Source organism: Salmo salar, chromosome ssa12 (assembly GCF_905237065.1).
Source record: "Salmo salar chromosome ssa12, Ssal_v3.1, whole genome shotgun sequence".
Classification (NCBI taxonomy): domain Eukaryota; kingdom Metazoa; phylum Chordata; class Actinopteri; order Salmoniformes; family Salmonidae; genus Salmo; species Salmo salar.
In genome coordinates this window covers 85,532,019-85,553,229 of record NC_059453.1, presented here as the reverse complement: position 1 = coordinate 85,553,229, position 21,211 = coordinate 85,532,019, and the positions used below count along the sequence as shown (strand labels likewise).

Below are 21,211 nucleotides of genomic sequence, written 5' to 3'. Positions count from 1 at the left end.
TATTCTCAGAGTCGTTGGTTTGACCCTTATGGTGGGCGATTTTTTTTTATCCGCCGATGCACCAACTCACTTTGCAAACAGCCTTGCACTTGGACATTCGAGCAGGCTTGCCACCATGCATTGCTGACGTGTCAGGCTTAGCTGGTGATACAGGAGAATATGGGTTTGAATCCTAGCTGTGCCTGCACTCTGACCTGTTATCCTGATAAAGTACCTATTACTTGTGAAACGTCCTCCTAAATGGATTGAAAAATGCTCCTTTTCTGGAAAAGAAATTGACAGGCAGAGGGTTCAAGAAAATTCTTTGTTCCTGGTGAGGCTCGAACTCACAACCTCGGCATTGCTTCGCTGCATACTGTTGTATAAGTACCACGCGCTAACCGATTGCGCCACAGGAGCTGTTAAAGGAACTCTCGCTGATCACCATATTTTGCAAAAAAAGAGTTATACGGTGTTTGGTTGAAGTCAGTTCTACAATTGAGCTTCCTGGCTAACTCAGTCGGTAGAGCACGAGACTCATATTCTCAGAGTCGTTGGTTTGACCCTTATGGTGGGCGATTCTTTTTTATCCGCCCGATGCACCAACTCACTTTGCAAACAGCCTTGCATTTGGACATTCGAGCAGGCTTGCCACCATGCATTGCTGACGTGTCAGGCTTAGCTGGTGATACAGGAGAATATGGGTTTGAATCCTAGCTGTGCCTGCACTCTGACCTGTTATCCTAATAACGTACCTATTACTTGTGAAACGTCCTCCTAAATGGATTGAAAAATCCTCCTTTCAGGTACAAGTAATTGACAGGCAGAGGCTTTAAGTAAGTGACTTGCTCCTGGTGAAGCTTGAACTCACAAACTCGGCATTGATTCACTGCATGCTATTGTATAAGTACCACACGCAATCCGATTGCGCCACAGGAGCCACTAAAAGCACTCTCGCTGATCACCATATTTTGCACAAACAGAGCTGTACGATTTTCGGTGCAAGTCAGTACTTCAATATAGCTTCCTGGCTACCTCAGTCGGTAGAGCAAGAGACGCAAAATATCAGATTCGTGGGTTCGAAGCACACCTTGAGTGCTTCTTTTCTCCGCCGAAGCACCAACTCACTTTGCAAATTGCCATCAGCTTGGACTTTCGAGCAGGCTTGCCACCCTGCACTGCTGACGTGTCAGGCATTGCTGGTGATACAGGAGAATATGGGTTTGAATCATAGCTGTGCCTGCACTCTGACCGGTTATCCTGATAAAGTACCTATTACATGTGAAACGTCCTCCTAAATGGATTGAAAAATGCTCCTTTTCTGGAAAAGAAATTGACAGGCAGAGGGTTCAAGAAAATTATTTGTTCCTGGTGAGGCTCGAACTCACAACCTCGGCATTGCTTCGCTGCATACTGTTGTATAAGTACCACGCGCTAACCGATTGCGCCACAGGAGCTGTTAAAGACACGCTCGCTGATCACCATAATTTGCAAAAAAAGAGGTATACGGTGTTCGGTCGAAGTCAGTTCTACAATTGAGCTTCCTGGCTAACTCAGTCGGTAGAGCACGAGACTCATATTCTCAGAGTCGTTGGTTTGACCCTTATGGTGGGCGATTTTTTTTATCCGCCGATGCACCAACTCACTTTGCAAACAGCCTTGCACTTGGACATTCGAGCAGGCTTGCCACCATGCATTGCTGACGTGTTAGGCTTAGCTGGTGATACAGGAGAATATGGGTTTGAATCCTAGCTGTGCCTGCACTCTGACCGGTTATCCTGATAAAGTACCTATTACTTGTGAAACGTCCTCCTAAATGGATTGAAAAATGCTCCTTTTCTGGAAAAGAAATTGACAGGCAGAGGGTTCAAGAAAATTATTTGTTCCTGGTGAGGCTCGAACTCACAACCTCGGCATTGCTTCGCTGCATACTGTTGTATAAGTACCACGCGCTAACCGATTGCGCCACAGGAGCTGTTAAAGGAACTCTCGCTGATCACCATATTTTGCAAAAAAAGAGGTATTCGGTCGAAGTCAGTTCTACAATTGAGCTTCCTGGCTAACTCAGTCGGTAGAGCACGAGACTCATATTCTCAGAGTCGTTGGTTTGACCTTTATGGTGGGCGATTTTTTTTTATCCGCCGATGCACCAACTCACTTTGCAAACAGCCTTGCACTTGGACATTCGAGCAGGCTTGCCACCATGCATTGCTGACGTGTCAGGCTTAGCTGGTGATACAGGAGAATATGGGTTTGAATCCTAGCTGTGCCTGCACTCTGACCTGTTATCCTGATAAAGTACCTATTACTTGTGAAACGTCCTCCTAAATGGATTGAAAAATGCTCCTTTTCTGGAAAAGAAATTGACAGGCAGAGGGTTCAAGAAAATTATTTGTTCCTGGTGAGGCTCGAACTCACAACCTCAGCATTGCTTCGCTGCATACTGTTGTATAAGTACCACGGGCTAACCGATTGCGCCACAGGAGCTGTTAAAGGAACTCTCGCTGATCACCATATTTTGCAAAAAAAGAGGTATACGGTGTTTGGTGGAAGTCAGTTCTACAATTGAGCTTCCTGGCTAACTCAGTCGGTAGAGCACGAGACTCATATTCTCAGAGTCGTTGGTTTGACCCTTATGGTGGACGATTTTTTTTTATCCGCCGATGCACCAACTCACTTTGCAAACAGCCTTGCACTTGGACATTCGAGCAGGCTTGCCACCATGCATTGCTGACGTGTCAGGCTTAGCTGGTGATACAGGAGAATATGGGTTTGAATCCTAGCTGTGCCTGCACTCTGACCTGTTATCCTAATAACGTACCTATTACTTGTGAAACGTCCTCCTAAATGGATTGAAAAATCCTCCTTTCAGGTACAAGAAATTGACAGGCAGAGGCTTTAAGTAAGTGACTTGCTCCTGGTGAAGGTTGAACTCACAAACTCGGCATTGATTCACTGCATACTGTTGTATAAGTACCACACGCAATCCGATTGCGCCACAGGAGCCACTAAAAGCACTCTCGCTGATCACCATATTTTGCACAAACAGAGCTGTACGATTTTCGGTGCAAGTCAGTACTTCAATATAGCTTCCTGGCTACCTCAGTCGGTAGAGCAAGAGACGCAAAATATCAGATTCGTGGGTTCGAAGCACACCTTGAGTGCTTCTTTTCTCCGCCGAAGCACCAACTCACTTTGCAAACAGCCTTGCACTTGGACATTCGAGCAGGCTTGCCACCATGCATTGCTGACGTGTCAGGCTTAGCTGGTGATACAGGAGAATATGGGTTTGAATCCTAGCTGTGCCTGCACTCTGACCTGTTATCCTGATAAAGTACCTATTACTTGTGAAACGTCCTCCTAAATGGATTGAAAAATGCTCCTTTTCTGGAAAAGAAATTGACAGGCAGAGGGTTCAAGAAAATTATTTGCTCCTGGTGAGGCTCGAACTCACAACCTCAGCATTGCTTCGCTGCATACTGTTGTATAAGTACCACGCGCTAACCGATTGCGCCACAGGAGCTGTTAAAGGAAGTCTCGCTGATCACCATATTTTGCAAAAAAGAGGTATACGGTGTTCGGTCGAAGTCAGTTCTACAATTGAGCTTCCTGGCTAACTCAGTCGGTAGAGCACGAGACTCATATTCTCAGAGTCGTTGGTTTGACCCTTATGGTGGGCGATTCTTTTTTATCCGCCGATGCACCAACTCACTTTGCAAACAGCCTTGCACTTGGACATTCGAGCAGGCTTGCCACCATGCATTGCTGACGTGTCAGGCTTAGCTGGTGATACAGGAGAATATGGGTTTGAATCCTAGCTGTGCCTGCACTCTGACCTGTTATCCTAATAACGTACCTATTACTTGTGAAACGTCCTCCTAAATGGATTGAAAAATCCTCCTTTCAGGTACAAGAAATTGACAGGCAGAGGCTTTAAGTAAGTGACTTGCTCCTGGTGAAGCTTGAACTCACAAACTCGGCATTGATTCACTGCATACTGTTGTATAAGTACCACACGCAATCCGATTGCGCCACAGGAGCCACTAAAAGCACTCTCGCTGATCACCATATTTTGCACAAACAGAGCTGTACGATTTTCGGTGCAAGTCAGTACTTCAATATAGCTTCCTGGCTACCTCAGTCGGTAGAGCAAGAGACGCAAAATATCTGATTCGTGGGTTCGAAGCACACCTTGAGTGCTTATTTTTTCCGCCGAAGCACCAACTCACTTTGCAAATTGCCATCAGCTTGGACTTTCGAGCAGGCTTGCCACCCTGCACTGCTGACGTGTCAGGCATTGCTGGTGATACAGGAGAATATGGGTTTGAATCATAGCTGTGCCTGCACTCTGACCGGTTATCCTGATAAAGTACCTATTACTTGTGAAACGTCCTCCTAAATGGATTGAAAAATGCTCCTTTTCTGGAAAAGAAATTGACAGGCAGAGGGTTCAAGAAAATTATTTGTTCCTGGTGAGGCTCGAACTCACAACCTCGGCATTGCTTCGCTGCATACTGTTGTATAAGTACCACGCGCTAACCGATTGCGCCACAGGAGCTGTTAAAGGCACTCTCGCTGATCACCATATTTTGCAAAAAAGAGGTATACGGTGTTCGGTCGAAGTCAGTTCTACAATTGAGCTTCCTGGCTAACTCAGTCGGTAGAGCACGAGACTCATATTCTCAGAGTCGTTGGTTTGACCCTTATGGTGGGCGATTTTTTTTTATCCGCCGATGCACCAACTCACTTTGCAAACAGCCTTGCACTTGGACATTCGAGCAGGCTTGCCACCATGCATTGCTGACGTGTCAGGCTTAGCTGGTGATACAGGAGAATATGGGTTTGAATCCTAGCTGTGCCTGCACTCTGACCTGTTATCCTGATAAAGTACCTATTACTTGTGAAACGTCCTCTTAAATGGATTGATAAATGCTCCTTTTCTGGAAAAGAAATTGACAGGCAGAGGGTTCAAGAAATTTATTTGATCCTGGTGAGGCTCGAACTCACAACCTCGGCATTGCTTCGCTGCATACTGTTGTATAAGTACCACGCGCTAACCGATTGCGCCACAGGAGCTGTTAAAGACACTCTCGCTGATCACCATAATTTGCAAAAAAAGAGGTATACGGTGTTCGGTCGAAGTCAGTTCTACAATTGAGCTTCCTGGCTAACTCAGTCGGTAGAGCACGAGACTCATATTCTCAGAGTCGTTGGTTTGACCCTTATGGTGGGCGATTTTTTTTATCCGCCCGATGCACCAAATCACTTTGCAAACAGCCTTGCACTTGGACATTCGAGCAGGCTTGCCACCATGCATTGCTGACGTGTCAGGCTTAGCTGGTGATACAGGAGAATATGGGTTTGAATCCTAGCTGTGCCTGCACTCTGACCGGTTATCCTGATAAAGTACCTATTACTTGTGAAACGTCCTCCTAAATGGATTGAAAAATGCTCCTTTTCTGGAAAAGAAATTGACAGGCAGAGGGTTCAAGAAAATTATTTGTTCCTGGTGAGGCTCGAACTCACAACCTCGGCATTGCTTCGCTGCATACTGTTGTATAAGTACCACGCGCTAACCGATTGCGCCACAGGAGCTGTTAAAGGCACTCTCGCTGATCACCATATTTTGCAAAAAAGAGGTATCTTCGGTCGAAGTCAGTTCTACAATTGAGCTTCCTGGCTAACTCAGTCGGTAGAGCACGAGACTCATATTCTCAGAGTCGTTGGTTTGACCCTTTATGGTGGGCGATTTTTTTTATCCGCCGATGCACCAACTCACTTTGCAAACAGCCTTGCACTTGGACATTCGAGCAGGCTTGCCACCATGCACTGCTGACGTGTCAGGCTTAGCTGGTGATACAGGAGAATATGGGTTTGAATCCTAGCTGTGCCTGCACTCTGACCTGTTATCCTGATAAAGTACCTATTACTTGTGAAACGTCCTCCTAAATGGATTGAAAAATGCTCCTTTTCTGGAAAAGAAATTGACAGGCAGAGGGTTCAAGAAAATTATTTGTTCCTGGTGAGGCTCGAACTCACAACCTCAGCATTGCTTCGCTGCATACTGTTGTATAAGTACCACGGGCTAACCGATTGCGCCACAGGAGCTGTTAAAGGAACTCTCGCTGATCACCATATTTTGCAAAAAAGAGGTATACGGTGTTCGGTGGAAGTCAGTTCTACAATTGAGCTTCCTGGCTAACTCAGTCGGTAGAGCACGAGACTCATATTCTCAGAGTCGTTGGTTTGACCCTTATGGTGGGCGATTTTTTTTTATCCGCCGATGCACCAACTCACTTTGCAAACAGCCTTGCACTTGGACATTCGAGCAGGCTTGCCACCATGCATTGCTGACGTGTCAGGCTTAGCTGGTGATACAGGAGAATATGGGTTTGAATCCTAGCTGTGCCTGCACTCTGACCTGTTATCCTAATAACGTACCTATTACTTGTGAAACGTCCTCCTAAATGGATTGAAAAATCCTCCTTTCAGGTACAAGTAATTGACAGGCAGAGGCTTTAAGTAAGTGACTTGCTCCTGGTGAAGCTTGAACTCACAAACTCGGCATTGATTCACTGCATACTGTTGTATAAGTACCACACGCAATCCGATTGCGCCACAGGAGCCACTAAAAGCACTCTCGCTGATCACCATATTTTGCACAAACAGAGCTGTACGATTTTCGGTGCAAGTCAGTACTTCAATATAGCTTCCTGGCTACCTCAGTCGGTAGAGCAAGAGACGCAAAATATCAGATTCGTGGGTTCGAAGCACACCTTGAGTGCTTCTTTTCTCCGCCGATGCACCAACTCACTTTGCAAACAGCCTTGCACTTGGACATTCGAGCAGGCTTGCCACCATGCATTGCTGACGTGTCAGGCTTAGCTGGTGATACAGGAGAATATGGGTTTGAATCCTAGCTGTGCCTGCACTCTGACCTGTTATCCTGATAAAGTACCTATTACTTGTGAAACGTCCTCCTAAATGGATTGAAAAATGCTCCTTTTCTGGAAAAGAAATTGACAGGCAGAGGGTTCAAGAAAATTATTTGCTCCTGGTGAGGCTCGAACTCACAACCTCAGCATTGCTTCGCTGCATACTGTTGTATAAGTACCACGCGCTAACCGATTGCGCCACAGGAGCTGTTAAAGGAAGTCTCGCTGATCACCATATTTTGCAAAAAAAGAGGTATACGGTGTTTGGTTGAAGTCAGTTCTACAATTGAGCTTCCTGGCTAACTCAGTCGGTAGAGCACGAGACTCATATTCTCAGAGTCGTTGGTTTGACCCTTATGGTGGGCGATTCTTTTTTATCCGCCGATGCACCAACTCACTTTGCAAACAGCCTTGCACTTGGACATTCGAGCAGGCTTGCCACCATGCATTGCTGACGTGTCAGGCTTAGCTGGTGATACAGGAGAATATGGGTTTGAATCCTAGCTGTGCCTGCACTCTGACCTGTTATCCTAATAACGTACCTATTACTTGTGAAACGTCCTCCTAAATGGATTGAAAAATCCTCCTTTCAGGTACAAGTAATTGACAGGCAGAGCCTTTAAGTAAGTGACTTGCTCCTGGTGAAGCTTGAACTCACAAACTCGGCATTGATTCACTGCATACTGTTGTATAAGTACCACACGCAATCCGATTGCGCCACAGGAGCCACTAAAAGCACTCTCGCTGATCACCATATTTTGCACAAACAGAGCTGTACGATTTTCGGTGCAAGTCAGTACTTCAATATAGCTTCCTGGCTACCTCAGTCGGTAGAGCAAGAGACGCAAAATATCTGATTCGTGGGTTCGAAGCACACCTTGAGTGCTTATTTTTTCCGCCGAAGCACCAACTCACTTTGCAAATTGCCATCAGCTTGGACTTTCGAGCAGGCTTGCCACCCTGCACTGCTGACGTGTCAGGCATTGCTGGTGATACAGGAGAATATGGGTTTGAATCATAGCTGTGCCTGCACTCTGACCGGTTATCCTGATAAAGTACCTATTACTTGTGAAACGTCCTCCTAAATGGATTGAAAAATGCTCCTTTTCTGGAAAAGAAATTGACAGGCAGAGGGTTCAAGAAAATTAGTTGTTCCTGGTGAGGCTCGAACTCACAACCTCGGCATTGCTTCGCTGCATACTGTTGTATAAGTACCACGCGCTAACCGATTGCGCCACAGGAGCTGTTAAAGACACTCTCGCTGATCACCATAATTTGCAAAAAAAGAGGTATACGGTGTTCGGTCGAAGTCAGTTCTACAATTGAGCTTCCTGGCTAACTCAGTCGGTAGAGCACGAGACTCATATTCTCAGAGTCGTTGGTTTGACCCTTATGGTGGGCGATTTTTTTTTATCCGCCGATGCACCAACTCACTTTGCAAACAGCCTTGCACTTGGACATTCGAGCAGGCTTGCCACCATGCATTGCTGACGTGTCAGGCTTAGCTGGTGATACAGGAGAATATGGGTTTGAATCCTAGCTGTGCCTGCACTCTGACCTGTTATCCTGATAAAGTACCTATTACTTGTGAAACGTCCTCCTAAATGGATTGATAAATGCTCCTTTTCTGGAAAAGAAATTGACAGGCAGAGGGTTCAAGAAATTTATTTGTTCCTGGTGAGGCTCGAACTCACAACCTCGGCATTGCTTCGCTGCATACTGTTGTATAAGTACCACGCGCTAACCGATTGCGCCACAGGAGCTGTTAAAGACACTCTCGCTGATCACCATATTTTGCAAAAAAGAGGTATACGATGTTCGGTCGAAGTCAGTTCTACAATTGAGCTTCCTGGCTACCTCAGTCGGTAGAGCACGAGACTCATATTCTCAGAGTCGTTGGTTTGACCCTTATGGTGGGCAATTTTTTTTATCCGCCGATGCACCAACTCACTTTGCAAACAGCCTTGCACTTGGACATTCGAGCAGGCTTGCCACCATGCATTGCTGACGTGTCAGGCTTAGCTGGTGATACAGGAGAATATGGGTTTGAATCCTAGCTGTGCCTGCACTCTGACCTGTTATCCTGATAAAGTACCTATTACTTGTGAAACGTCCTCCTAAATGGATTGAAAAATGCTCCTTTTCTGGAAAAGAAATTGACAGGCAGAGGGTTCAAGAAAATTATTTGTTCCTGGTGAGGCTCGAACTCACAACCTCGGCATTGCTTCGCTGCATACTGTTGTATAAGTACCACGCGCTAACCGATTGCGCCACAGGAGCTGTTAAAGGAACTCTCGCTGATCACCATATTTTGCAAAAAAAGAGGTATACGGTGTTCGGTCGAAGTCAGTTCTACAATTGAGCTTCCTGGCTAACTCAGTCGGTAGAGCACGAGACTCATATTCTCAGAGTCGTTGGTTTGACCCTTATGGTGGGCGATTTTTTTTTATCCGCCGATGCACCAACTCACTTTGCAAACAGCCTTGCACTTGGACATTCGAGCAGGCTTGCCACCATGCATTGCTGACGTGTCAGGCTTAGCTGGTGATACAGGAGAATATGGGTTTGAATCCTAGCTGTGCCTGCACTCTGACCTGTTATCCTAATAACGTACCTATTACTTGTGAAACGTCCTCCTAAATGGATTGAAAAATCCTCCTTTCAGGTACAAGAAATTGACAGGCAGAGGGTTCAAGAAAATTATTTGTTCCTGGTGAGGGTCGAACTCACAACCTCGGCATTGCTTCGCTGCATACTGTTGTATAACTACCACGCGCTAACCGATTGCGCCACAGGAGCTGTTAAAGACACTCTCGCTGATCACCATAATTTGCAAAAAAAGAGGTATACGGTGTTCGGTCGAAGTCAGTTCTACAATTGAGCTTCCTGGCTAACTCAGTCGGTAGAGCACGAGACTCATATTCTCAGAGTCGTTGGTTTGACACCTTATGGTGGGCGTTTTTTTTTATCCGCCGAAGCACCAACTCACTTTGCAAACAGCCTTGCACTTGGACATTCGAGCAGGCTTGCCACCCTGCACTGCTGACGTGTCAGGCTTAGCTGGTGATACAGGAGAATATGGGTTTGAATCCTAGCTGTGCCTGCACTCTGACCTGTTATCCTGATAAAGTACCTATTACTTGTGAAACGTCCTCCTAAATGGATTGAAAAATGCTCCTTTTCTGGAAAAGAAATTGACAGGCAGAGGGTTCAAGAAATTTATTTGTTCCTGGTGAGGCTCGAACTCACAACCTCGGCATTGCTTCGCTGCATACTGTTGTATAAGTATCACGCGCTAACCGATTGCGCCACAGGAGCTGTTAAAGACACTCTCGCTGATCACCATAATTTGCAAAAAAAGAGGTATACGGTGTTCGGTCGAAGTCAGTTCTACAATTGAGCTTCCTGGCTAACTCAGTCGGTAGAGCACGAGACTCATATTCTCAGAGTCGTTGGTTTGACCCTTATGGTGGGCAATTTTTTTTATCCGCCGATGCACCAACTCACTTTGCAAACAGCCTTGCACTTGGACATTCGAGCAGGCTTGCCACCATGCATTGCTGACGTGTCAGGCTTAGCTGGTGATACAGGAGAATATGGGTTTGAATCCTAGCTGTGCCTGCACTCTGACCTGTTATCCTGATAAAGTACCTATTACTTGTGAAACGTCCTCCTAAATGGATTGAAAAATGCTCCTTTTTTGGAAAAGAAATTGACAGGCAGAGGGTTCAAGAAAATGAATTGTTCCTGGTGAGGCTCGAACTCACAACCTCGGCATTGCTTCGCTGCATACTGTTGTATAAGTACCACGCGCTAACCGATTGCGCCACAGGAGCTGTTAAAGGAACTCTCGCTGATCACCATATTTTGCAAAAAAAGAGGTATACGGTGTTTGGTGGAAGTCAGTTCTACAATTGAGCTTCCTGGCTAACTCAGTCGGTAGAGCACGAGACTCATATTCTCAGAGTTGTTGGTTTGACCCTTATGGTGGGCGATTTTTTTTTATCCGCCGATGCACCAACTCACTTTGCAAACAGCCTTGCACTTGGACATTCGAGCAGGCTTGCCACCATGCATTGCTGACGTGTCAGGCTTAGCTGGTGATACAGGAGAATATGGGTTTGAATCCTAGCTGTGCCTGCACTCTGACCTGTTATCCTGATAAAGTACCTATTACTTGTGAAACGTCCTCCTAAATGGATTGAAAAATGCTCCTTTTCTGGAAAAGAAATTGACAGGCAGAGGGTTCAAGAAAATTATTTGTTCCTGGTGAGGCTCGAACTCACAACCTCGGCATTGCTTCGCTGCATACTGTTGTATAAGTACCACGCGCTAACCGATTGCGCCACAGGAGCTGTTAAAGGAACTCTCGCTGATCACCATATTTTGCAAAAAAAGAGGTATACGGTGTTTGGTCGAAGTCAGTTCTACAATTGAGCTTCCTGGCTAACTCAGTCGGTAGAGCACGAGACTCATATTCTCAGAGTCGTTGGTTTGACCCTTATGGTGGGCGATTTTTTTTATCCGCCGATGCACCAACTCACTTTGCAAACAGCCTTGCACTTGGACATTCGAGCAGGCTTGCCACCATGCATTGCTGACGTGTCAGGCTTAGCTGGTGATACAGGAGAATATGGGTTTGAATCCTAGCTGTGCCTGCACTCTGACCTGTTATCCTAATAACGTACCTATTACTTGTGAAACGTCCTCCTAAATGGATTGAAAAATCCTCCTTTCAGGTACAAGAAATTGACAGGCAGAGGCTTTAAGTAAGTGACTTGCTCCTGGTGAAGCTTGAACTCACAAACTCGGCATTGATTCACTGCATACTGTTGTATAAGTACCACACGCAATCCGATTGCGCCACAGGAGCCACTAAAAGCACTCTCGCTGATCACCATATTTTGCACAAACAGAGCTGTACGATTTTCGGTGCAAGTCAGTACTTCAATATAGCTTCCTGGCTACCTCAGTCGGTAGAGCAAGAGACGCAAAATATCAGATTCGTGGGTTCGAAGCACACCTTGAGTGCTTCTTTTCTCCGCCGAAGCACCAACTCACTTTGCAAATTGCCATCAGCTTGGACTTTCGAGCAGGCTTGCCACCCTGCACTGCTGACGTGTCAGGCATTGCTGGTGATACAGGAGAATATGGGTTTGAATCATAGCTGTGCCTGCACTCTGACCGGTTATCCTGATAAAGTACCTATTACTTGTGAAACGTCCTCCGAAATGGATTGAAAAATGCTCCTTTTCTGGAAAAGAAATTGACAGGCAGAGGGTTCAAGAAAATTATTTGTTCCTGGTGAGGCTCGAACTCACAACCTCGGCATTGCTTCGCTGCATACTGTTGTATAAGTACCACGCGCTAACCGATTGCGCCACAGGAGCTGTTAAAGGAACTCTCGCTGATCACCATATTTTGCAAAAAAGAGCTATACGGTGTTCGGTCGAAGTCAGTTCTACAATTGAGCTTCCTGGCTAACTCAGTCGGTAGAGCACGAGACTCATATTCTCAGAGTCGTTGGTTTGACCCTTATGGTGGGCGATTTTTTTTATCCGCCCGATGCACCAACTCACTTTGCAAACAGCCTTGCACTTGGACATTCGAGCAGGCTTGCCACCATGCATTGCTGACGTGTCAGGCTTAGCTGGTGATACAGGAGAATATGCGTTTGAATCCTAGCTGTGCCTGCACTCTGACCTGTTATCCTAATAACGTACCTATTACTTGTGAAACGTCCTCCTAAATGGATTGAAAAATCCTCCTTTCAGGTACAAGAAATTGACAGGCAGAGGCTTTAAGTAAGTGACTTGCTCCTGGTGAAGCTTGAACTCACAACCTCGGCATTGATTCACTGCATACTGTTGTATAAGTACCACACGCAATCCGATTGCGCCACAGGAGCCACTAAAAGCACTCTCGCTGATCACCATATTTTGCACAAACAGAGCTGTACGATTTTCGGTGCAAGTCAGTACTTCAATATAGCTTCCTGGCTACCTCAGTCAGTAGAGCAAGAGACGCAAAATATCTGATTCGTGGGTTCGAAGCACACCTTGAGTGCTTCTTTTCTCCGCCGAAGCACCAACTCACTTTGCAAATTGCCATCAGCTTGGACTTTCGAGCAGGCTTGCCACCCTGCACTGCTGACGTGTCAGGCATTGCTGGTGATACAGGAGAATATGGGTTTGAATCATAGCTGTGCCTGCACTCTGACCTGTTATCCTGATAAAGTACCTATTACTTGTGAAACGTCCTCCTAAATGGATTGAAAAATCCTCCTTTCAGGTACAAGAAATTGACAGGCAGAGGGTTCAAGAAAATTACTTGCTCCTGGTGAGGCTCGAAGTCACGACCTCAGCATTGCTTCGCTGCATACTGCTGGATAAGTACCACGGGCTAACCGATTGCACCACAGGACTTTCATGAACAACTCACTCGCTGATCACCATATTTTGCCCAAAAAGAGCTGTACGGTATTCGGACCAAGTCAATATTACAATTGAGGTACCTGGCTCGCTCAATCGGTAGAGCACGATACTCTTAATCTCAGGGTTGCGGTTTTGACCCCCACGTTGGGTAATTCTTTTTCTCCGTCGAAGCACCAACTTTCACTTTGCAAACAGCCATCCGCTTGGACTTTCGAGCAGGCTTGCCACCCTGCATTGCTGACGTGTCGGGCATAGCTGGTGATACAGGAGAATATGGGTTTGAATCATAGCTGTGCCTGCACTCTAACATTTTATCCTAATAAAGTACCTGTTACTTGTGAAACGTCCTCCTAAATGGATTAAAAAATCCTCCTTTTCTGGAAGAGAAATTGACAGACAGAGGGTTCAAGAAAATTACTTGCTCCTGGTGAGGCTGGAACTCACAACCTCGGCATTGCTTCGCTGCATACTGTTGTATAAGTACCAGGCGCAACCGATTGCGCCACAGGAACTGTTAAAGATGCTCTCGCTGATCACCATATTTTGCAAAAAAAGAGCTATACGGTGTTCGGTCGAAGTCAGTTCTACAATTGAGCTTCCTGGCTACCTCAGTCGGTAGAGCACGAGACTCATAATCTCAGAGTCATTGGTTTGACCCTTATGGTGGGCGATTTTTTTTTATCCGCCGATGCACCAACTCACTTTGCAAACAGCCTTGCACTTGGACATTCGAGCAGGCTTGCCACCATGCATTGCTGACGTGTCAGGCTTAGCTGGTGATACAGGAGAATATGTGTTTGAATCCTAGCTGTGCCTGCACTCTGACCTGTTATCCTAATAATGTACCTATTACTTGTGAAACGTCCTCCTAAATGGATTGAAAAATCCTCCTTTCAGGTACAAGAAATTGACAGGCAGAGGCTTTAAGTAAGTGACTTGCACCTGGTGAAGCTTGAACTCACAACCTCGGCATTGATTCACTGCATACTGTTGTATAAGTACCACACGCAATCCGATTGCGCCACAGGAGCCACTAAAAGCACTCTCGCTGATCACCATATTTTGCACAAACAGAGCTGTACGATTTTCGGTGCAAGTCAGTACTTCAATATAGCTTCCTGGCTACCTCAGTCAGTAGAGCAAGAGACGCAAAATATCTGATTCGTGGGTTCGAAGCACACCTTGAGTGCTTCTTTTCTCCGCCGAAGCACCAACTCACTTTGCAAATTGCCATCAGCTTGGACTTTCGAGCAGGCTTGCCACCCTGCACTGCTGACGTGTCAGGCATTGCTGGTGATACAGGAGAATATGGGTTTGAATCATAGCTGTGCCTGCACTCTGACCTGTTATCCTGATAAAGTACCTATTACTTGTGAAACGTCCTCCTAAATGGATTGAAAAATCCTCCTTTCAGGTACAAGAAATTGACAGGCAGAGGGTTCAAGAAAATTACTTGCTCCTGGTGAGGCTCGAAGTCACGACCTCAGAATTGCTTCGCTGCATAAGTACCACGGGCTAACCGGTTGCACCACAGGAATCAGCAACAACACACTCACTGATCACCATATTTTGCACAAAAAGAGCTGTACGATATTCGGACCAAGTCAATATTACAATTGAGGTACCTGGCTAGCTCAATCGGTAGAGCATGATACTCTTAATCTCAGGGTTGCGGTTTTGACCCCCACGTTGGGTAATTCTTTTCTCCGTCAAAGCACCAACAGTTTCCTTTTGCAAACAGCCATCCGCTTGGACTTTCGAGCAGGCTTGCCACCCTGCACTGCTGACGTGTCAGGCATAGCTGGTGATACAGGAGAATATGGGTTTGAATCATAGCTGTGCCTGCACTCTGACATTTTATCCTGATAAAGTACCTGTTACTTGTGAAACGTCCTCCTAAATGGATTAAAAAATCCTCCTTTTCTGGAAGAGAAATTGACAGGCAGAGGGTTCAAGAAAGTTACTTGCTCCTGGTGAGGCTGGAACTCACAACCTCGGCATTGCTTCGCTGCATACTGTTGTATAAGTACCACGCGCTATCCGATTGCGCCAGAGGAGCTGTTAAAGATGCTCTCGCCGATCACCATATTTTGCAAAAACAGAGCTATACGGTGTTCGGTCGAAGTCAGTTCTACAATTGAGCTTCCTGGCTACCTCAGTCGGTAGAGCACGAGACTCATATTCTCAGAGTCGTTGGTTTGACCCTTATGGTGGGCGATTTTTTTTTATCCGCCGATGCACCAACTCACTTTGCAAACAGCCTTGCACTTGGACATTCGAGCAGGCTTGCCACCATGCATTGCTGACGTGTCAGGCTTAGCTGGTGATACAGGAGAATATGCGTTTGAATCCTAGCTGTGCCTGCACTCTGACCTGTTATCCTAATAACGTACCTATTACTTGTGAAACGTCCTCCTAAATGGATTGAAAAATCCTCCTTTCAGGTACAAGAAATTGACAGGCAGAGGCTTTAAGTAAGTGACTTGCTCCTGGTGAAGCTTGAACTCACAACCTCGGCATTGATTCACTGCATACTGTTGTATAAGTACCACACGCAATCCGATTGCGCCACAGGAGCCACTAAAAGCACTCTCGCTGATCACCATATTTTGCACAAACAGAGCTGTACGATTTTCGGTGCAAGTCAGTACTTCAATATAGCTTCCTGGCTACCTCAGTCAGCAGAGCAAGAGACGCAAAATATCTGAATCGTGGGTTCGAAGCACACCTTGAGTGCTTCTTTTCTCCGCCGAAGCACCAACGCACTTTGCAAATTGCCATCAGCTTGGACTTTCGAGCAGGCTTGCCACCCTGCACTGCTGACGTGTCAGGCATTGCTGGTGATACAGGAGAATATGGGTTTGAATCATAGCTGTGCCTGCACTCTGACCGGTTATCCTGATAAAGTACCTATTACTTGTGAAACGTCCTCCTAAATGGATTGAAAAATGCTCCTTTTCTGGAAAAGAAATTGACAGGCAGAGGGTTCAAGAAAATTATTTGTTCCTGGTGAGGCTCGAACTCACAACCTCGGCATTGCTTCGCTGCATACTGTTGTATAAGTACCACGCGCTAACCGATTGCGCCACAGGAGCTGTTAAAGACACTCTCGCTGATCACCATATTTTGCAAAAAAAGAGGTATACGGTGTTCGGTCGAAGTCAGTTCTACAATTGAGCTTCCTGGCTAACTCAGTCGGTAGAGCACGAGACTCATATTCTCAGAGTCGTTGGTTTGACCCTTATGGTGGGCGATTTTTTTTTATCCGCCGATGCACCAACTCACTTTGCAAACAGCCTTGCACTTGGAGATTCGAGCAGGCTTGCCACCATGCATTGCTGACGTGTCAGGCTTAGCTGGTGATACAGGAGAATATGGGTTTGAATCCTAGCTGTGCCTGCACTCTGACCTGTTATCCTAATAACGTACCTATTACTTGTGAAACGTCCTCCGAAATGGATTGAAAAATCCTCCTTTCAGGTACAAGAAATTGACAGGCAGAGGCTTTAAGTAAGTGACTTGCTCCTGGTGAAGCTTGAACTCACAACCTCGGCATTGATTCACTGCATACTGTTGTATAAGTACCACACGCAATCCGATTGCGCCACAGGAGCCACTAAAAGCACTCTCGCTGATCACCATATTTTGCACAAACAGAGCTGTACGATATTCGGTGAAAGTCAGTACTTCAATTGAGCTTCTTGGCTACCTCAGTCGGTAGAGCAAGAGACGCAAAATGTCTGAGTCGTGGGTTCGAGCCACACCTTGAGTGGTTCTTTTCTCCGCCGAAGCACCAACTCACTTTGCAAATTGCCATCAGCTTGGACTTTCGAGCAGGCTTGCCACCCTGCACTGCTGACGTGTCAGGCATTGCTGGTGATACAGGAGAATATGGGTTTGAATCATAGCTGTGCCTGCACTCTGACCGGTTATCCTGATAAAGTACCTAATACATGTGAAACGTCCTCCTAAATGGATTGAAAAATGCTCCTTTTCTGGAAAAGAAATTGACAGGCAGAGGGGTCAAGATAATTATTTGTTCCTGGTGAGGCTCGAACTCACAACCTCGGCATTGCTTCGCTGCATACTGTTGTATAAGTACCACGCGCTAACCGATTGCGCCACAGGAGCTGTTAAAGACACTCTCGCTGATCACCATAATTTGCAAAAAAAGAGGTATACGGTGTTCGGTCGAAGTCAGTTCTACAATTGAGCTTCCTGGCTAACTCAGTCGGTAGAGCACGAGACTCATATTCTCAGAGTCGTTGGTTTGACCCTTATGGTGGGCGATTTTTTTTTATCCGCCGATGCACCAACTCACTTTGCAAACAGCCTTGCACTTGGACATTCGAGCAGGCTTGCCACCATGCATTGCTGACGTGTCAGGCTTAGCTGGTGATACAGGAGAATATGGGTTTGAATCCTAGCTGTGCCTGCACTCTGACCTGTTATCCTGATAAAGTACCTATTACTTGTGAAACGTCCTCCTAAATGGATTGAAAAATGCTCCTTTTCTGGAAAAGAAATTGACAGGCAGAGGGTTCAAGAAAATTATTTGTTCCTGGTGAGGCTCGAACTCACAACCTCGGCATTGCTTCGCTGCATACTGTTGTATAAGTACCACGCGCTAACCGATTGCGCCACAGGAGCTGTTAAAGGAACTCTCGCTGATCACCATATTTTGCAAAAAAAGAGTTATACGGTGTTTGGTTGAAGTCAGTTCTACAATTGAGCTTCCTGGCTAACTCAGTCGGTAGAGCACGAGACTCATATTCTCAGAGTCGTTGGTTTGACCCTTATGGTGGGCGATTCTTTTTTATCCGCCGATGCACCAACTCACTTTGCAAACAGCCTTGCACTTGGACATTCGAGCAGGCTTGCCACCATGCATTGCTGACGTGTCAGGCTTAGCTGGTGATACAGGAGAATATGGGTTTGAATCCTAGCTGTGCCTGCACTCTGACCTGTTATCCTAATAACGTACCTATTACTTGTGAAACGTCCTCCTAAATGGATTGAAAAATCCTCCTTTCAGGTACAAGAAATTGACAGGCAGAGGCTTTAAGTAAGTGACTTGCTCCTGGTGAAGCTTGAACTCACAAACTCGGCATTGATTCACTGCATGCTGTTGTATAAGTACCACACGCAATCCGATTGCGCCACAGGAGCCACTAAAAGCACTCTCGCTGATCACCATATTTTGCACAAACAGAGCTGTACGATTTTCGGTGCAAGTCAGTACTTCAATATAGCTTCCTGGCTACCTCAGTCGGTAGAGCAAGAGACGCAAAATATCAGATTCGTGGGTTCGAAGCACACCTTGAGTGCTTCTTTTCTCCGCCGAAGCACCAACTCACTTTGCAAATTGCCATCAGCTTGGACTTTCGAGCAGGCTTGCCACCCTGCACTGCTGACGTGTCAGGCATTGCTGGTGATACAGGAGAATATGGGTTTGAATCATAGCTGTGCCTGCACTCTGACCGGTTATCCTGATAAAGTACCTATTACTTGTGAAACGTCCTCCTAAATGGATTGAAAAATGCTCCTTTTCTGGAAAAGAAATTGACAGGCAGAGGGTTCAAGAAAATTATTTGTTCCTGGTGAGGCTCGAACTCACAACCTCGGCATTGCTTCGCTGCATACTGTTGTATAAGTACCACGCGCTAACCGATTGCGCCACAGGAGCTGTTAAAGACACTCTCGCTGATCACCATATTTTGCAAAAAAGAGGTATACGGTGTTCGGTCGAAGTCAGTTCTACAATTGAGCTTCCTGGCTAACTCAGTCGGTAGAGCACGAGACTCATATTCTCAGAGTCGTTGGTTTGACCCTTATGGTGGGCGATTTTTTTTTATCCGCCGATGCACCAACTCACTTTGCAAACAGCCTTGCACTTGGACATTCGAGCAGGCTTGCCACCATGCATTGCTGACGTGTCAGGCTTAGCTGGTGATACAGGAGAATATGGGTTTGAATCCTAGCTGTGCCTGCACTCTGACCTGTTATCCTGATAAAGTACCTATTACTTGTGAAACGTCCTCCTAAATGGATTGAAAAATGCTCCTTTTCTGGAAAAGAAATTGACAGGCAGAGGGTTCAAGAAAATTACTTGCTCCTGGTGAAGCTTGAACTCACAAACTCGGCATTGATTCGCTGCATACTGTTGTATAAGTACCACGCGCTAACCGATTGCGCCACAGGAGCTGTTAAAGACACTCTCGCTGATCACCATATTTTGCAAAAAAAGAGGTATACGGTGTTCGGTCGAAGTCAGTTCTACAATTGAGCTTCCTGGCTAACTCAGTCGGTAGAGCACGAGACTCATATTCTCAGAGTCGTTGGTTTGACCCTTATGGTGGGCGATTTTTTTTTATCCGCCCGATGCACCAACTCACTTTGCAAACAGCCTTGCACTTGGACATTCGAGCAGGCTTGCCACCATGCACTGCTGACGTGTCAGGCTTAGCTGGTGATACAGGAGAATATGGGTTTGAATCCTAGCTGTGCCTGCACTCTGACCTGTTATCCTGATAAAGTACCTATTACTTGTGAAACGTCCTCCTAAATGGATTGAAAAATGCTCCTTTTCTGGAAAAGAAATTGACAGGCAGAGGGTTCAAGAAAATTATTTGTTCCTGGTGAGGCTCGAACTCACAACCTCAGCATTGCTTCGCTGCATACTGTTGTATAAGTACCACGCGCTAACCGATTGCGCCACAGGAGCTGTTAAAGGAACTCTCGCTGATCACCATATTTTGCAAAAAAAGAGGTATACGGTGTTTGGTGGAAGTCAGTTCTACAATTGAGCTTCCTGGCTAACTCAGTCGGTAGAGCACGAGACTCATATTCTCAGAGTCGTTGGTTTGACCCTTATGGTGGGCGATTTTTTTTATCCGCCCGATGCACCAACTCACTTTGCAAACAGCCTTGCACTTGGACATTCGAGCAGGCTTGCCACCATGCACTGCTGACGTGTCAGGCTTAGCTGGTGATACAGGAGAATATGGGTTTGAATCCTAGCTGTGCCTGCACTCTGACCTGTTATCCTGATAACGTACCTATTACTTGTGAAACGTCCTCCTAAATGGATTGAAAAATCCTCCTTTCAGGTACAAGAAATAGACAGGCAGAGGGTTCAAGAAAATTATTTGCTCCTGGTGAGGCTCGAACTCACAACCTCGGCATTGCTTCGCTGCATACTGTTGTATAAGTACCACACGCTAACCGATTGCGCCACAGGAGCTGCTAAAGAAGCACTCTCGCTGATCACCATATTTTGCAAAAAAAGAGGTATACGATTTTCGGTCGAAGTCAGTTCTACAATTGAGCTTCCTGGCTACCTCAGTCGGTAGAGCAAGAGACTCATATTCTCAGATTCGTTGGTTTGACACCTTATGGTGGGCGTTTTTTTTATCCGCCGATGCACCAACTCACTTTGCAAACAGCCTTGCACTTGGACATTCGAGCAGGCTTGCCACCATGCACTGCTGACGTGTCAGGCTTAGCTGGTGATACAGGAGAATATGGGTTTGAATCATAGCTGTGCCTGCACTCTGACCTGTTATCCTGATAAAGTACCTATTACTTGTGAAACGTCCTCCTAAATGGATTGAAAAATGCTCCTTTTCTGGAAAAGAAATTGACAGGCAGAGGGTTCAAGAAAATTTATTTGTTCCTGGTGAGGCTCGAACTCACAACCTCGGCATTGCTTCGCTGCATACTGTTGTATAAGTACCACGCGCTAACCGATTGCGCCACAGGAGCTGTTAAAGACACTCTCGCTGATCACCATAATTTTGCAAAAAAGAGGTATACGGTGTTCGGTCGAAGTCAGTTCTACAATTGAGCTTCCTGGCTAACTCA

The 21,211-nt window shown here is 46.0% G+C and overlaps 24 non-coding genes across 24 annotated transcripts; all 24 read right to left on the bottom strand.

The window, feature by feature from the left end:
* Positions 1-305: 305 nt before the first annotated feature.
* Positions 306-399, bottom strand: trnai-uau (transfer RNA isoleucine (anticodon UAU)). The gene is made up of 2 exons: positions 362-399; positions 306-341 (listed from the first exon to the last, which is right to left on the bottom strand). It is a non-coding gene; the product is annotated as a tRNA-Ile (tRNA).
* Positions 400-1,342: 943 nt separating this feature from the next.
* trnai-uau (transfer RNA isoleucine (anticodon UAU)) lies at positions 1,343-1,436 on the bottom strand. The gene is made up of 2 exons: positions 1,399-1,436; positions 1,343-1,378 (listed from the first exon to the last, which is right to left on the bottom strand). It is a non-coding gene; the product is annotated as a tRNA-Ile (tRNA).
* Positions 1,437-1,860: 424 nt separating this feature from the next.
* Positions 1,861-1,954, bottom strand: trnai-uau (transfer RNA isoleucine (anticodon UAU)). The gene is made up of 2 exons: positions 1,917-1,954; positions 1,861-1,896 (listed from the first exon to the last, which is right to left on the bottom strand). It is a non-coding gene; the product is annotated as a tRNA-Ile (tRNA).
* A 1,454-nt stretch (positions 1,955-3,408) lies between these two features.
* trnai-uau (transfer RNA isoleucine (anticodon UAU)) lies at positions 3,409-3,502 on the bottom strand. The gene is made up of 2 exons: positions 3,465-3,502; positions 3,409-3,444 (listed from the first exon to the last, which is right to left on the bottom strand). It is a non-coding gene; the product is annotated as a tRNA-Ile (tRNA).
* A 941-nt stretch (positions 3,503-4,443) lies between these two features.
* trnai-uau (transfer RNA isoleucine (anticodon UAU)) lies at positions 4,444-4,537 on the bottom strand. Its single transcript has 2 exons — positions 4,500-4,537; positions 4,444-4,479 (listed from the first exon to the last, which is right to left on the bottom strand). It is a non-coding gene; the product is annotated as a tRNA-Ile (tRNA).
* Positions 4,538-4,961: 424 nt separating this feature from the next.
* Positions 4,962-5,055, bottom strand: trnai-uau (transfer RNA isoleucine (anticodon UAU)). The gene is made up of 2 exons: positions 5,018-5,055; positions 4,962-4,997 (listed from the first exon to the last, which is right to left on the bottom strand). It is a non-coding gene; the product is annotated as a tRNA-Ile (tRNA).
* A 425-nt stretch (positions 5,056-5,480) lies between these two features.
* Positions 5,481-5,574, bottom strand: trnai-uau (transfer RNA isoleucine (anticodon UAU)). The gene is made up of 2 exons: positions 5,537-5,574; positions 5,481-5,516 (listed from the first exon to the last, which is right to left on the bottom strand). It is a non-coding gene; the product is annotated as a tRNA-Ile (tRNA).
* A 1,454-nt stretch (positions 5,575-7,028) lies between these two features.
* Positions 7,029-7,122, bottom strand: trnai-uau (transfer RNA isoleucine (anticodon UAU)). Its single transcript has 2 exons — positions 7,085-7,122; positions 7,029-7,064 (listed from the first exon to the last, which is right to left on the bottom strand). It is a non-coding gene; the product is annotated as a tRNA-Ile (tRNA).
* Positions 7,123-8,064: 942 nt separating this feature from the next.
* Positions 8,065-8,158, bottom strand: trnai-uau (transfer RNA isoleucine (anticodon UAU)). Its single transcript has 2 exons — positions 8,121-8,158; positions 8,065-8,100 (listed from the first exon to the last, which is right to left on the bottom strand). It is a non-coding gene; the product is annotated as a tRNA-Ile (tRNA).
* Positions 8,159-8,583: 425 nt separating this feature from the next.
* On the bottom strand, positions 8,584-8,677 carry trnai-uau (transfer RNA isoleucine (anticodon UAU)). The gene is made up of 2 exons: positions 8,640-8,677; positions 8,584-8,619 (listed from the first exon to the last, which is right to left on the bottom strand). It is a non-coding gene; the product is annotated as a tRNA-Ile (tRNA).
* A 423-nt stretch (positions 8,678-9,100) lies between these two features.
* On the bottom strand, positions 9,101-9,194 carry trnai-uau (transfer RNA isoleucine (anticodon UAU)). Its single transcript has 2 exons — positions 9,157-9,194; positions 9,101-9,136 (listed from the first exon to the last, which is right to left on the bottom strand). It is a non-coding gene; the product is annotated as a tRNA-Ile (tRNA).
* A 425-nt stretch (positions 9,195-9,619) lies between these two features.
* trnai-uau (transfer RNA isoleucine (anticodon UAU)) lies at positions 9,620-9,713 on the bottom strand. The gene is made up of 2 exons: positions 9,676-9,713; positions 9,620-9,655 (listed from the first exon to the last, which is right to left on the bottom strand). It is a non-coding gene; the product is annotated as a tRNA-Ile (tRNA).
* Positions 9,714-10,138: 425 nt separating this feature from the next.
* Positions 10,139-10,232, bottom strand: trnai-uau (transfer RNA isoleucine (anticodon UAU)). Its single transcript has 2 exons — positions 10,195-10,232; positions 10,139-10,174 (listed from the first exon to the last, which is right to left on the bottom strand). It is a non-coding gene; the product is annotated as a tRNA-Ile (tRNA).
* Positions 10,233-10,656: 424 nt separating this feature from the next.
* Positions 10,657-10,750, bottom strand: trnai-uau (transfer RNA isoleucine (anticodon UAU)). The gene is made up of 2 exons: positions 10,713-10,750; positions 10,657-10,692 (listed from the first exon to the last, which is right to left on the bottom strand). It is a non-coding gene; the product is annotated as a tRNA-Ile (tRNA).
* A 425-nt stretch (positions 10,751-11,175) lies between these two features.
* trnai-uau (transfer RNA isoleucine (anticodon UAU)) lies at positions 11,176-11,269 on the bottom strand. The gene is made up of 2 exons: positions 11,232-11,269; positions 11,176-11,211 (listed from the first exon to the last, which is right to left on the bottom strand). It is a non-coding gene; the product is annotated as a tRNA-Ile (tRNA).
* A 941-nt stretch (positions 11,270-12,210) lies between these two features.
* Positions 12,211-12,304, bottom strand: trnai-uau (transfer RNA isoleucine (anticodon UAU)). Its single transcript has 2 exons — positions 12,267-12,304; positions 12,211-12,246 (listed from the first exon to the last, which is right to left on the bottom strand). It is a non-coding gene; the product is annotated as a tRNA-Ile (tRNA).
* A 4,045-nt stretch (positions 12,305-16,349) lies between these two features.
* Positions 16,350-16,443, bottom strand: trnai-uau (transfer RNA isoleucine (anticodon UAU)). Its single transcript has 2 exons — positions 16,406-16,443; positions 16,350-16,385 (listed from the first exon to the last, which is right to left on the bottom strand). It is a non-coding gene; the product is annotated as a tRNA-Ile (tRNA).
* A 942-nt stretch (positions 16,444-17,385) lies between these two features.
* On the bottom strand, positions 17,386-17,479 carry trnai-uau (transfer RNA isoleucine (anticodon UAU)). The gene is made up of 2 exons: positions 17,442-17,479; positions 17,386-17,421 (listed from the first exon to the last, which is right to left on the bottom strand). It is a non-coding gene; the product is annotated as a tRNA-Ile (tRNA).
* Positions 17,480-17,904: 425 nt separating this feature from the next.
* On the bottom strand, positions 17,905-17,998 carry trnai-uau (transfer RNA isoleucine (anticodon UAU)). The gene is made up of 2 exons: positions 17,961-17,998; positions 17,905-17,940 (listed from the first exon to the last, which is right to left on the bottom strand). It is a non-coding gene; the product is annotated as a tRNA-Ile (tRNA).
* A 942-nt stretch (positions 17,999-18,940) lies between these two features.
* Positions 18,941-19,034, bottom strand: trnai-uau (transfer RNA isoleucine (anticodon UAU)). Its single transcript has 2 exons — positions 18,997-19,034; positions 18,941-18,976 (listed from the first exon to the last, which is right to left on the bottom strand). It is a non-coding gene; the product is annotated as a tRNA-Ile (tRNA).
* Positions 19,035-19,458: 424 nt separating this feature from the next.
* trnai-uau (transfer RNA isoleucine (anticodon UAU)) lies at positions 19,459-19,552 on the bottom strand. The gene is made up of 2 exons: positions 19,515-19,552; positions 19,459-19,494 (listed from the first exon to the last, which is right to left on the bottom strand). It is a non-coding gene; the product is annotated as a tRNA-Ile (tRNA).
* Positions 19,553-19,978: 426 nt separating this feature from the next.
* Positions 19,979-20,072, bottom strand: trnai-uau (transfer RNA isoleucine (anticodon UAU)). Its single transcript has 2 exons — positions 20,035-20,072; positions 19,979-20,014 (listed from the first exon to the last, which is right to left on the bottom strand). It is a non-coding gene; the product is annotated as a tRNA-Ile (tRNA).
* Positions 20,073-20,497: 425 nt separating this feature from the next.
* trnai-uau (transfer RNA isoleucine (anticodon UAU)) lies at positions 20,498-20,591 on the bottom strand. The gene is made up of 2 exons: positions 20,554-20,591; positions 20,498-20,533 (listed from the first exon to the last, which is right to left on the bottom strand). It is a non-coding gene; the product is annotated as a tRNA-Ile (tRNA).
* A 427-nt stretch (positions 20,592-21,018) lies between these two features.
* On the bottom strand, positions 21,019-21,112 carry trnai-uau (transfer RNA isoleucine (anticodon UAU)). The gene is made up of 2 exons: positions 21,075-21,112; positions 21,019-21,054 (listed from the first exon to the last, which is right to left on the bottom strand). It is a non-coding gene; the product is annotated as a tRNA-Ile (tRNA).
* Positions 21,113-21,211: the final 99 nt, after the last annotated feature.